Source organism: Aricia agestis, chromosome 21, assembly GCF_905147365.1.
Source record: "Aricia agestis chromosome 21, ilAriAges1.1, whole genome shotgun sequence".
NCBI lineage: Eukaryota > Metazoa > Arthropoda > Insecta > Lepidoptera > Lycaenidae > Aricia > Aricia agestis.
The window spans coordinates 7,052,863-7,066,094 of NC_056426.1; the positions used below are offsets into that span (position 1 = coordinate 7,052,863).

At 38.6% G+C, this 13,232-nt stretch overlaps 1 protein-coding gene across 2 annotated transcripts in view; it reads right to left on the bottom strand.

Annotated features, from left to right (window-relative positions):
- LOC121737583 (5-hydroxytryptamine receptor 1-like) overlaps window positions 1–7,859 on the bottom strand; it is a 163,644-nt gene extending 155,785 nt beyond the window's left edge. For both annotated transcript variants that reach the window (XM_042129242.1, XM_042129241.1), the window contains exon 1: window positions 7,665–7,859. The gene's annotated coding sequence lies outside the window, so the exon portion shown is untranslated. The remainder of the gene's footprint in view (window positions 1–7,664) is intronic.
- Between the last annotated feature and the right edge of the window lie 5,373 nt (window positions 7,860–13,232).

Genomic DNA, 13,232 nt, shown 5'->3' on the forward strand with positions numbered 1-13,232 from the left:
TTACGACATTTTGTCATAGGGTATTTGTTGTTTGTATTTATTTTCTGTCGATTGACGTATGTTTCATAGGTGTACACGAAATTATGCCATGGAGCGTGGCATACCTAATTAGATTCAAACTGTACTTAAACTTGAATCTAATTAGGTATGCCACGTTCCATACAAAAAGGTTCTAACTCTTTTGGTCTGTACATAGTTGGAGTCCCGGAAAAGGAATTATAACAGCTATCACAAAAATGCGATAGAAAAACAATTCCCGTGCGATAGATATAAACACGTTGCAGGCAACACGTACTGACTAGATGACGCCCGCAACTCTGTTGCGCCAAAACTCGTTTATCGCGCTGGAACCGTACAATTTTCCGGGACAAAAAGTATCCTATGTCCTTTCCTGGGGCTCAAAGTATCTTCATGCCAAATTGCAGCAAAATCGGCTTACCGGTTTGGGCAGTAACAGACAGAATCTTTTTCGCATTTATAATATTATTATGGATGTCGTGCCATGAATATATTGTATTATTTTATGAACTTCTTATCTATATCTATATAAAACTCAAAGGTGACTGACTGACATGGTGACGTATCAACGCAAAGCCCAAACCACTGGACCGATCGAGCTGAAATTTGGCATGCACGTAGATGACATGACGTAGGCATCCTCTAAGAAAGGATTTTGATCAATTCTACCTCCAAGGGGTTAAAATAGGGGATGACAGTTTGTATATAATAATACTTCTTAACGCGAGCGAAGCTGCGGGCAAAAGCTCGTTAACTAAACGAATTTTGTCTGGCCCCCATCTAATTATAAAAACTGTCGGAGTTCGGAGGTCACGTACATTATTCCACCATTTGAATACATTGCGTAAACACTTTGACGTGAGTATTGGGCGATTCCATTATCGCGGGTGCAACATTTTGGAGCACTTAAAGCGTTCTACTGACAAAATAAAACACATTTATTAATAAATTATCTTTTGAAGGGATACATTTTAACTTGTTCATTCATAAATTGTAAATGAAAACTAAAATTAAATCTTAGAAAAGCCATAAAACATGTTTGAAGTACTATCGCGGGTGCAACCAAATTGGTCCTCTATTAAGAGCTCGGACGAGTTCATTTGAGAATACTGCTAATTGTGGAACTTTTAGTAATTTATTAACCCATATTTCAAAAGTGTATAAGACAAAGAAATGATTTAACTAGATACAATTAGTACTAGAAATTATTAACAATTTTCACGATCGCGGGTGCAACATCATAATATCGCGGGTGCAACGAGTCTAAAAAAATTGAATTTATTCATAAGTCTGCGACTAATTTCTACATTTTTGATATGCAATACATAATATTATTAGTACATTGTAATAATACTATTTCAAATTTAATTATTTTTTTAATTATCACTCATTTATCGATCTGAGAAAAGAAATCATCTAAATCACTAAAAATAATTAAATAATGTAACTTAAGCAAACCTTTTTTGATGTATTATTATAAAACCGAACTACAGTACACCTTTAATTCAAAATTAAAATTTATAATTTAAAAGAATAGGGGAGAATTATAAGTAAAAATATTTTTAGATATCCTGGAGTTAAATTGAAGGAAAATTATTCTCAGTATAGTCACACTTCAAGTTTGGTCGAATCGGGCCTTAAATTCTAAAATATCCTCTTTATATAGTTAGAGCCTTTTTTTTTTTTTTTTTTTTTTTTTTCGACGGGAAATGCATTGACGCATCCCGGGGGAATTGGGGACTCCCCCACGAGTATGTGGGGCTCGCTGCGGCCGTAAGGATGGTAAGTGACCGCAGCCCTACCCACTAAAACCCGTCGGTACTCTTCGTCTTCCCGTTGCCGAGTCGCGAGAACGCGTGAGCTCTACTCCGTGGCTCGACAATCGACCGCCCGCGTATCAATGGCGGGCCCGTCCTCTTTGAAGCACTGTCGCTATGCTTCTGTCACCAAACAGAGCCCTTTCGGGGCTTGCATAGGCGACTCTCTCTGTCGTCGCGATGTGCGAAGAGTACACTGCGCATACGGTGGCCAGACCTTTCTCCGTTTCGTAAAGTTAAAAATTTTACCTTTGTTGGAACGAAGTTCCTTATCGCGCGTTGCGAAAGGAGGCTAGATGGAAATAGTTGTAACGACACGACACTTTTTGCCACAGAGATAGATCAAGATAGATACCGCATGTACTTCGCGGGACGTTATGCGGTATCTATATTGATCTGTCTATTGTCTTGCTTTTTGCTTTATATTTGTAAGCCGTGCGGCATGCGCGTGTTTCTCTGCCTGTCTCTCTCTCTCTTTCTTTGTCTCTTTCTATCTCATAGAAAGCAAGCCAGTTATGATTTTTTTTATATCTTCGTTCCATCCGGGACACCTCTCAAGTTTTGTGGCCTTTACAGAGACAAGAACGACCAGCAACTATGGAGTTTCGGTCGCGGTTACTTTAGGAGGTCTATCTGACCTTCGAGAATTAATTTAACTCACAACAAATGCATGGATTATGATTAAGTATTATTTTTACAGATAGCTAAATAATGCGACTTGACGAGACTTTTGAAAGCATTCAATGTTTTTGCAAGTCTGATATGCTTTGGCAACGAATTCCAGAGCCTTATACCAGTAACAACGAAGGAGGAACCGTAAAATTTTGTTTGATGCACGGGCATTTCTAGTTGATGATTCGACGCAGATCTGAGCTCCTTAACAGTAGCTTGACGAAATACAAATTTTTCTTTTAAGTAAAAGTAAATTCAGACACGTGGTCGAATTTTTTTAGCCCGAATATAAATCTGATCGCAAGGTTTTGAAGTCTCTCTAGCTTATTTATTTGATCATCGGTCATATTCGTCAAACAAGCGTCAGCATAGTCGAGGATTGATAGGAATAGGGACTCAGCGATCTTAATTTTGGTTGGGATAGGCAAGAGGTAACGAAGGCGACAAACAGAGTACCAGGTTGCAAAAATAAGTAAAAGTAGTATTGCAAAAATAAATTTGGTAGAGAAAGCAACAATAAATTCCTTAAAATTACACATTTTAAGCCGTCCCTTCCTCCCTTGGTCATTTTGACGCCTCTATATCTATATCCGGACTTTTATTACACCTAAAGGTGAGTGCAGACTAGACAGCGAGATAGAATGTAAGAAATAATCGGCCAAGTGCGAGTTGGACTCGCGCACGAAGGGTTTCGTACCATTATAGAGCAAAAATAGGTAAAAAATGTGTTTTTTGTATGGGAGCCCCTCTTTATTATCTATTTTAATTAAATTATTATTTATTAAAGTATAAAATATATAACTGAGCATTATGTGAACATTGCAAGTGTCTACCTATTGCCATTATTGATATCGAGCAAAAAATAGCAAAAAAATTAAGTTTGTTGTATGGGAGCCCCCCTTAAATATTTAATTTGTTTTATTTTTAGTATTTGTTGTTATAGCGAAAACAGATCTACACAATCTGCCTCTCTAGCAGTCTAGCTATAGCGGTTCTTGAGTTACAGCCTGGAGACAGACATCGAAGTCTTAGTAATAAGGTCCCGTTTTTACCCTTTAGGTACGGAACCTTAGAAATGACGTATAATATTTTACTTAGTTTTGCTCGCAGCTTCACTGGTATGGAAAGTAAATGATATTGAATGCACTGTAACTTCTTGGTGGAAACTCTTTAGATGATTTCATCGAACCGGTCGCGTAAAACCTTAAAATTGTAAGAAATATTATATAATTAATTGGAATAAGTGCAAAAAAGTGTTTAATTGTTACTGCGAAGAAAATTACAGTAAAAACTTACATCAGTTTATAAATTAGATATTTTTTTCGAATTTACTAGTCTTGATTCAGTGAAAAATTGTTTGTAAAACAAGTGGAAGGCTTACCTTCGTATTCAGAGATTTTATGATTACTTAAACATAAAATTCAATTTTTTTTTAACCCCCGACAAAAAAGGGGTGTTATAAGATAAGATTGACTCGTCTGTCCGTGGCATCGTAGCATCCAAACGGATGGACCGATTGTGATCTTTTTTTTTTTGTTTTAAAGCTGACATTATCGAGAGAGTTCTTAGCTATAGTTCATCATCATTAGCCCACTCAGTGCTGAAAAATTTGCTCGTGAATAGTGAATAGTAAAAGACAGCCAGACAGACAGACAGACACACTTTCGCATTTATAAAACTAGTGTGTTATGTACAAAATAAACGTGTCTTATTAAATCTAAAAAAACAATGTCTTTAGTGTATACGCACCTCTAGACCAAAGCCTTATTTGGAGCCTCCATTTTGATATTGCCCAAATCGACATTCGACACCATAAAACTCAGTGTTATGAATTTTTATGTGTTTGTTTATTTGCTATTGTGGCTTCGGCGTAGACAACATTAACACGACTAAATTGAAAAACGAAGGCCGAATATTAATTCACATAGTTTCAATGTAGTTAACACACTCTATAAAACTATGTGATTTGGGGGTCACCGGGACGTAAGAGCTCCCAAAATCTTGGTAAATACTAATAAGCAATGACTATTTTCAGGGTTCCGTACCCAAAGGGTAAAAATGGGACCCTATTACTATTACGACTATTAAGACTTCGTTGTCTATCCGTCTGTCTGTCTGTCCGTCTGTCCGTCTGTCTGTCGGTCTGTCCGTCTGTCTGTCTGTCCGTCTGTCTGTCTGTCCGTCTGTCTGTCAGCAGGCTGTATCTCAAAAACCACTATAGCTAAACTTCTGAAATTTTCACAGATTGTGTATTTCTGTTGCCGCTAAAACAACAAATACTAAAAACAAAATAACATTAATAATGAAGGGTGGCTTCTATACAAGAAACGTGATTTTTTTGGCTTTTTTAGCTCGATTTCAATAAAAATGTAAGATGTAATGAATAATTAGACACTTGAAATTTTTATAAAATTATTTAATATATGTGTACTTTAATAAGTAATAATAATATTAAAATAAAATAAAAAATGAGGGGGGCATCCCATACAAAAATACAATTTGTGGCTTACTTTTGCTCTATAACGGTACGGAATCCTTCGTGCGCGAGTCCTACTCGCACTTGGCCGATTTTTATTATATTTTGTGACTACGTGTTTTTCGAAAAGGTATTGCATTATAATAATATCATTCTATAATAATTGAAATAAGTAGGTATAATATAGCAAAACGAACCAACCAAGGCCGTATATTTCAGACTTTAGTTTGTAATTTGAATTTTTACATAATATTCAAAACAGATTAAGGTACATCTGTTTTCCACCGAAAAGTAAGTTAATTTCAGCAAATATTTATTCACTTAGGTCAATATGCTTTGGTCTTTGAACTTCTGAGAAGCTTAATATTAGTGATTAAAGGTTTTAAATTTGAATTTGGAGATGAAATAGGATAACTTGAAAAGTTTTAAATGAAACAGGAACTTCAAAATACCTATAACCTAATTAAAAATCAGCCAAGTGCGAGTCGGACTCGCGCACGAAGGGTTCCGTACCGATATAGAGCAAAATTGTGTTTTTTGTATGGGAGCCCCTTAAATTTTTATTTTATTTTAAATATTATTATTAAATATTAAAGTACACATATAACAAAAGACTGTGTGAAAAATTCAAGTGCCTACCTCTTGCCATTATTGATATTTGATATGGAGCGAAAAAGGCCGAACAAATCTCGTTTGTTGAATGGGAGCCCCCTTAAATATTTATTTTATTTTCAGTATTTGTTGTTATAGCAGCAACAGATAATATACACAATCTGTGAAAATTTCAGAAGTCTAGCTAAAGCAGTTCTTGAGATACACCCTGGAGACAGACAGACGGACAGACAACGAAGTCTCAGTAATAGGGTCCCGTTTTTACCCTTTGGGTACGGAACCCTAAAAAGCACACTAACACCTGTGTCTATTACACTGACACTGATGGAGACGCTGTGGCAAGCTTCATAAAAAGAGTATATATATATATATATATATATATATATATATATATATATATATATATATATATATATATATATATATATATATATATATTACTTATATAAAAAAAAAAGTGTCCATGGCGTGATGGACCACAATTACTTAAAATTTGTAATATTATTTCAATTATCCTTATTATAACTTATTATAACAAAAAAAGGATATGGACGAACAGTCCATAGAGGGCCGCAATTTTATAATAAAAAAAAACCCTAAAAAGCACTACTACAGACTTCATGGTCGGCTGTCAATTAATCCGCTACTACAAAGAATACCAAAAATGGTAATCTATGTAAATAAAACCGAATTTACACTTTTGTTAGTATAGCTAAAATAGAACGGCTGAACCGATTTTGCCATACTAATAATATGTTCGTGGATATCCACGGAATGTTTATATCAGCCTTTCCCAAAGTGGGCGATAGCGCCCGCTTGTGGGCGTTGAAGGTCTGAAGGGGGATGGTATGGGACCCGAAAAAAATGGGGGCGTTGTGTAGAGTTTTGGGGGTGATTTATTTCATTAGGATGCATTTTAAACTGAAACAATGGGGGTGCTAAAATATAACTTGTTCTTAAAGTGGTAGACAAAATAAGTTTGGGAACCTCTGGTTTATATTAAGAGGAAAGTTACACGAAGTTCACCGGGACATCTAGTGGAATATAATATGAACATGGATATTATTAAAAAATGTCTTTAAAAGTTTAATTAAGTATTATAAGTACCTACTTAAACTACACTATCGTCATGATATAATAAAATAATAAATCATAAAGTAATTATTTTTAAAACAAACCGCAGACATAAGATAATAATAATTAAAAATAATAAATCCATGTAAAATGGGGAAACAAATTTTCTTAGCACAAAATTAGTACAAAAAACAATTTTGTAAAAAAAATGATGAGGACGGAGAGCCCATAGAAGATTTCAATTTACAAATTTAAAAAAAAAACACAAGTTTTCCAAAACATCGAATTACCAGCTTGAATTTCGAGTTTCGTTTTTAATGAAATTATCGGGTGGGCCCTTAAAAAGGTGTCAAAAGGGTGCTCGTATTAAAATGTCAAAACGACACTCGCAAGAATGTTCAAACAATGAATGAAAAGGTTTTCGTCAGTATAATTCAATTGTTAAATAATTGAAGAGTTTTTTCGCATATTTTTTTATGAGTCAAATATTTAAATTATTTATTTCCCTTTAACAGCTGTTAATTTAATTCGTATTGTATTTTGAGAGCCCGCGACTAAGTTTGTTTTTAATTTGCAGCGTGATTAGTGGGGTTTTTGTGGTTATAATTTCAGACATTTAGTAATTATGTATTTAAAATAATTGAATAAAACATATTACAAAAGGTTCCGCGTGTCTCCAAATGTTTTACATAAATTTTAAAGTTATTACGTTACCTACGTAATAATTTCTTGTTTCAATTTAAAGTACCATAAAATCTTATATGGATGTCATAGATTTATATTAAACAAATTATTGTCGATAAGGTAAAGATCAAAATATTTTAAAAGGTCACGAATTCAAATTCAAACCTGTTACAAAAATTATTGGCAATAAAATGAACACATTCGTCTATTTTAAATGTAGCTGCCTAAACTAATCTTCTTTCACAATTTTCAATAAATTCAAATAATTGTAAAAACTATTATGCAAAAAAATAATAATTTTAAAAACTTACCAATAATAGTCCAAGAGTCAACTTTAAAAGTTTTTTAACATTTCCTCCCAAACGTCACGAACTCACGACAACTCCATTATGTCACAAAACACGGAAAAATCACGTCACATCACTGTACAAATTTCGATAACACTTCAAGTCATTTTACGGAATACTCTTAGTGATTTATACCACACGCACGACCGCGCGGGACCGAGTCCGTGTGCTGACTGATTACGCCGCGCCGGCACCGCTCGCGCGCACCTGTGGCTCCCGGACTATTATTTTTCGAAAATCGAATAATTTCCGTTTATTTTTTCGAAAATCGAATAATTGCCGTTTATTTGTTTGAAAATCGAATAGTTCCCGTTTATTTCTTTGAAAATCGAACAATTCCAGTTAATTTCTTTGAAAATCGAATAATTCTTATTTATTTTATTCATTTGTCGAATTGATTTTTTAAACTTTTTTAATTAAGTTTATTTGTTGAATAAAATATGTTGGTACATGCTAGCAAGCTGAAATTTTGGGAACACTTATTTTTTACCGTGATTTATTTATTTTATTAACAAAATTCGCTAATCTTTGACCTTGTCATAATCCCTATTTAACATTTGCTTTTTTATGACTCATTCTTAACTTTCGTTAAACTTCCTACCATTGTTTTTGTGTTGTTTTCTCATCAATATTAAACCCATTATATTTCGTTGACCTAAACAACGTTGTTATTTTATCGCATTCTTTTCGAATGGACTTTATTCCAATGGTAAAGTTTATCTGTTGATTGAAAAATCAGCACTTACTATACAATAATAATAAATTACAAGACCACAGTAACTAATTTTTCCCCATTGATTGGGCACCAGTCACGTATCTGGCAACCCGATTATCTACGCACACAACAATATTTGTGCATTGTTTTACACACACTACAATATTGAGGTGCCGCATTCGGGAATCTGTATTTTCTGTAGCGCGCGCGCGAGACCAATCATTTATCTAAGATATTAATATTACTATTATGGTTTTAATTTTACTTACTTCGCATTGTTACTTATTATAATATCATTATAATACTTCTCGTCTTCAAAAATGTTCAGTATGTAATTTCTGCTTTACATTAACTATTAAAATTCTTGTATTTCATTAAATTAAAAATATACTTACACCAAATATTAAACATTTTATTTGAAAATTTCTAACAGGTCTTAATTTATATTAATAATATGATTTAAGTAAGTACAATTACTCGTTAATTAGCGACTTTTATTTAAAATTTAATTATTCTCGCATAAAATATACTTAATGATGATTTATTTGTTCACTGCATTCCTGTTATATTTTTTAATTATTGAAATACCTACTTAGACTGGGTTGCACCAACTAACTTTAACTTTAACTGTCACTTTAACTACAGTGCAAAATGTCAAATCTTTGGTCAAAGTTAAATATGGCGTTCTTACCTCCGCTCATACGTGAATTTCTCCGGTTTAACCGGAGAAAGTTAAGGTTAAAGTTAAAGCTAAAGGACGCCATATGTAACTATAAAAATAACTTTAACTTTAACCACGCCTCTGGTGCAACCCAACCTTATAAATTATATCACCAACACAGCCTTAGATTATATAATAATGTTTTTATCATCGTTTAGATTAAATTTAATCTAAGACCACAGCCAAGATGCTTTTGCTACTATTCTTGTCGAAAGTGGATATCAAAAAATATTATATAAGTACGGCCGGATATAGAAGCTTCTCTTTTCTCTGTCTTTTTTTTTAAATTAAATAAGGGGCAAACGAGCAAACGGGTCACCTGATGGTAAGCAACTACCGTCGCCCATGGACACTCGCAACATCAGAAGAGCTGCAGGTGCGTTGCCGGCCTTTTAAGAGGGAATACGCTCTTTTCTTGGAGGTTTGCAGGTCGTATCAGTCCGGAAATACTGCTGGTGACAGTTCATTCCAGAGTTTTACAGTGCGCGGCAGAAAGTTACGCGAAAAACGCACTGTGGAAGACTGCCACTCATCAAGGTGATGAGGATGGTATGTTTTTCGCGTGGGACGATAGCGAAAAGTTGCAGGTGGTGTGATTCCGAACAATTCCTCAGAGCACTCCCCATGATACAACCGATAGAGGATGCAGAGTGAAGCTACATCTCGGCGTAATTCCAGGGGGTCCAAGCTGTTTGAAACACTATGGCAGTCAACAATTCGAGCAGCCCTTCGTTGGATACGTTCCAGAGGGAGCAGTTGGTATTTTGGCGCCCCTGCCCAGAGATGAGAACAATATTCCATATGAGGCCGAACCTGCGCCTTGTAGAGTTGTAGGCGTTGGTCCGGACTGAAGTACTGTCTCGCTCTGTTAAGAACGCCAAGCTTCTTCGAGGCTAATTTGGCCTTACCCTCAAGATGATATCGGAACTGGACTTCGCTCGATATGTTGACGCCAAGTATCTCAATGCTAGGGGAGATGGTTAAAGATGTGCCCTCGAAACGAGGATAAACGACCATTGGTGACTTTTTAGTGGTGAACGCGCACACTTGTGTTTTGGCGGGGTTGAATTGGACTAAGTTACGTCTACCCCATTCAGAGACCTTCTTCAATAAATTCTCCACCTTAAACACAAGTTCGTTTCGACTCTCAGTGACATTTTGCCGAGAAATATAAGGGGAGCCGGTATATACAGCATCACCTGTACTATCATCCGCATAGCAATGAATGCCGTGGGTTTGTAACATGTCATTGATATGCAGTATGGATAGAGTAGGAGATAGCACACAGCCCTGAGGGACACCAGCATTAACAGTCTGAGTTTCCGAGCATTCGCCGTCAACTACGACCTTTATGCTTCTGTCTGCTAAGAAACTAGTGACCCACTTACATAATTTCTCGGCAGCCCGTATGATGGAAGCTTTGATAGCAGCGCTTTATGCCAAACCCGATCAAAGGCCTTCGCAATGTCCAAACTAACAGCCAATACCTCTCCCTTCGACTCAATTGCCTGAGCCCAACGATGAGTCAGGTATGCCAAGAGATCACCAGCCGAGCGACCCTTACGGAACCCGTATTGTTTGTCGCTTAGCAATCCCTGGCCATCCAAGTATCGAAGAAGCTGGCTATTGATAATGGATTCCATTATCTTCGAGAAGAGAGAGGTTATAGCGATTGGTCTGTAGTTGGAAGGATTTGAGCGATCACCTTTTTTGGGGATCGGGTGCACCAATGCTGTCTTCCAGGAAGCCGGGACGATGCCAGTGGAATAGGAGAGCCGAAAAAGACGCGTCAAGACCGGAGCCAACTCTGGAGCACACTTTTTCAACACAATAGGCGGGATTCCGTCAGGTCCACTCGACTTTTGGATATCAAGGGAACAGAGGGCTTTTCGCACTGAGCGCTGATGAAACCGTATATCCGACATGATGCTCGTGCATCGCGGTATGGTTGGCGGTTTCTGCCCCCCGTCATCCAGGGTCGAGTTTGACGCAAAGAGCTTGCCCAGAAGATCGGCTTTGTCTTTTGCGTCCTGGGCCAACGATCCATTTCCTACGTGTAGGGATGGCTTGCAGAAATTTCCTTCAATAGCTTTGGCCAGAGACCAGAATGCACGGGTTCCCGAGGGTAGGCGCTCAAGTCTCTTGCCAATTCTATTGACGTGCTGTTGCTTTGCCCGAGTAATCTCTTTCGTGAGGGACCTAGAGGCAAGGTTGTACTCTTTTTTATATGTGCTGGTATTTAAATCCCGAGCAGACACTGCTTTGGCCCAGGATTGGTAAGCCTCCTGCTTCCGGCGAGAAGCTTTTTTGGGGGATGAACCAAACCAGGGACGAAATCTGCCGCCAGTTGGCACTACAGAGGTCGGAATGAAAAGTTCCATCCCCTGCATCACCACATCGGCAACAGAGTTGGCAGTGTTGTCGGGATCATCCGGCGAGAAGCACACGTGCCCCCAAGGATAGGATGCAAAAAAACGACCGCATCCCATCCCAGTCTGCTGACTTGTAGTGCCACACACGACGGTATTTAACAGCGCGCTGCCTTAACACCGTCGTAAGTGGCACAGAACTTCTAAGAAGGCAATGATCCGATGAAACAAGTGGTGCGGTTATGGATATTTGGTAGCCGTCAGGATTTGAAGTCAGTAGGAGGTCCAACAAGGAAGGATTCGGACCATCCACATCTGGGATTCGATAGGTGTAGTAACCAGTTGTGTCAAGTCGTTCGGGCAAAGTTGCAGACAGATCTCCCCGCATGATCAGTTTTACTGGAATTGAGCCAGTCGGCGTGGTGGGCATTAAAGTCGCCAAGTATTATGATATCTGCGGATGGTATCTGCTGCTGCACAAAATCTAAAGCAGCTTGTAGGTGCTCCAAGAGTCGGTCCGTCTCGGGGTCACCACTATGGGACCTATATAGGCACGCATAGACGCGAGGGTGATCGTCGCAATCTATGGGGAGCAATAAGTTTGATAGGTCCATGACCTCAAGATTGCTGAGGCGGCGAGAGCTGATATCATCTCTGATATACACACACACACTCCAGCTTTCGGTAGAAAGGAGTGCTCGAGGTAATACCCTGGGTGGGAAAGGTATGATGTGTCACTCGGAGATGATATCTACGTCTCGGTTAAAAAGAGCAAAGCCGACTTTGCCGTCTCAAGGTGGTAATGGACGGCATTAAGGTTGGAGTGTAATCCCCTGATATTACAAAAGTCCATGTTTAATATCGAGGGGGGTGCCTTTGTGTGTTTGCTCTTGCCCCGAGCATATTGGAGCGCAGTTTTGCCCTCCCCAGAATACGAGGGGCAGCCTGGACGTCCACGTTCAGTTCCAGGAGTTCCTGAGCATGGACGTCCAGAGAAGGATTCTCCAACGCAGTTGGTACCCTCCTGGGGTAACAAATTGTTTTTCAACTGCGGCATTTCTAGGTGGGTAGGGGATTGAGCCTCCGGTAAACTCACTCACTCGACGAAACACAGCGCAAGCGCTGTTTCACGCCGGTTTTCTGTGATTGAAAAATTATGCAAGCGTCGCTGCTTGCCCCGCACCGCCCCCGCGGGCAAAGGCGGGGGGTGCAAAGGAGGGCCGCAATTCTGAAAATCTTCGACTCGACAGGGACGAGAGCAGGAGGTGCGACTAGGAGGGCTTCGTTCTGGTGGAGAGGAGGAAGAAGAGGAAGCCCACCGTCCGCAACCACCGCGGCACCGCACCTTATGTGCCCGAGCTGCGCCTGCGGAGCGAGGTGCCCGCGACGCCGCTCTACGTGTCGCGCCTGCACTGGTCCATGACGGTCGAAGACGTCGTAAACTACATCCGCGAGAAGACCACCTACACCTTGAGGGTGGAGTGTCTGCACTCTCGCCACAAAGTGAATTTCAGTTCCTTTGTGGTGAGAGTGCCGACTCAAGTTTTATCCATCTTCGAGGTGGAGGAGTTCTGGCCCGCCGGTGTAGTTTACCGAAGGTTCCGGGGGAGGCTCCCGAACGAAGTGCGCATCACGTCGCCGAAAGAGACTTTACGTGATAAAGTGTAGTGTGATTGTGTGTGTGCATGTGTAAATAATATATATTAGGATAAAATTGTTCGGCGTGC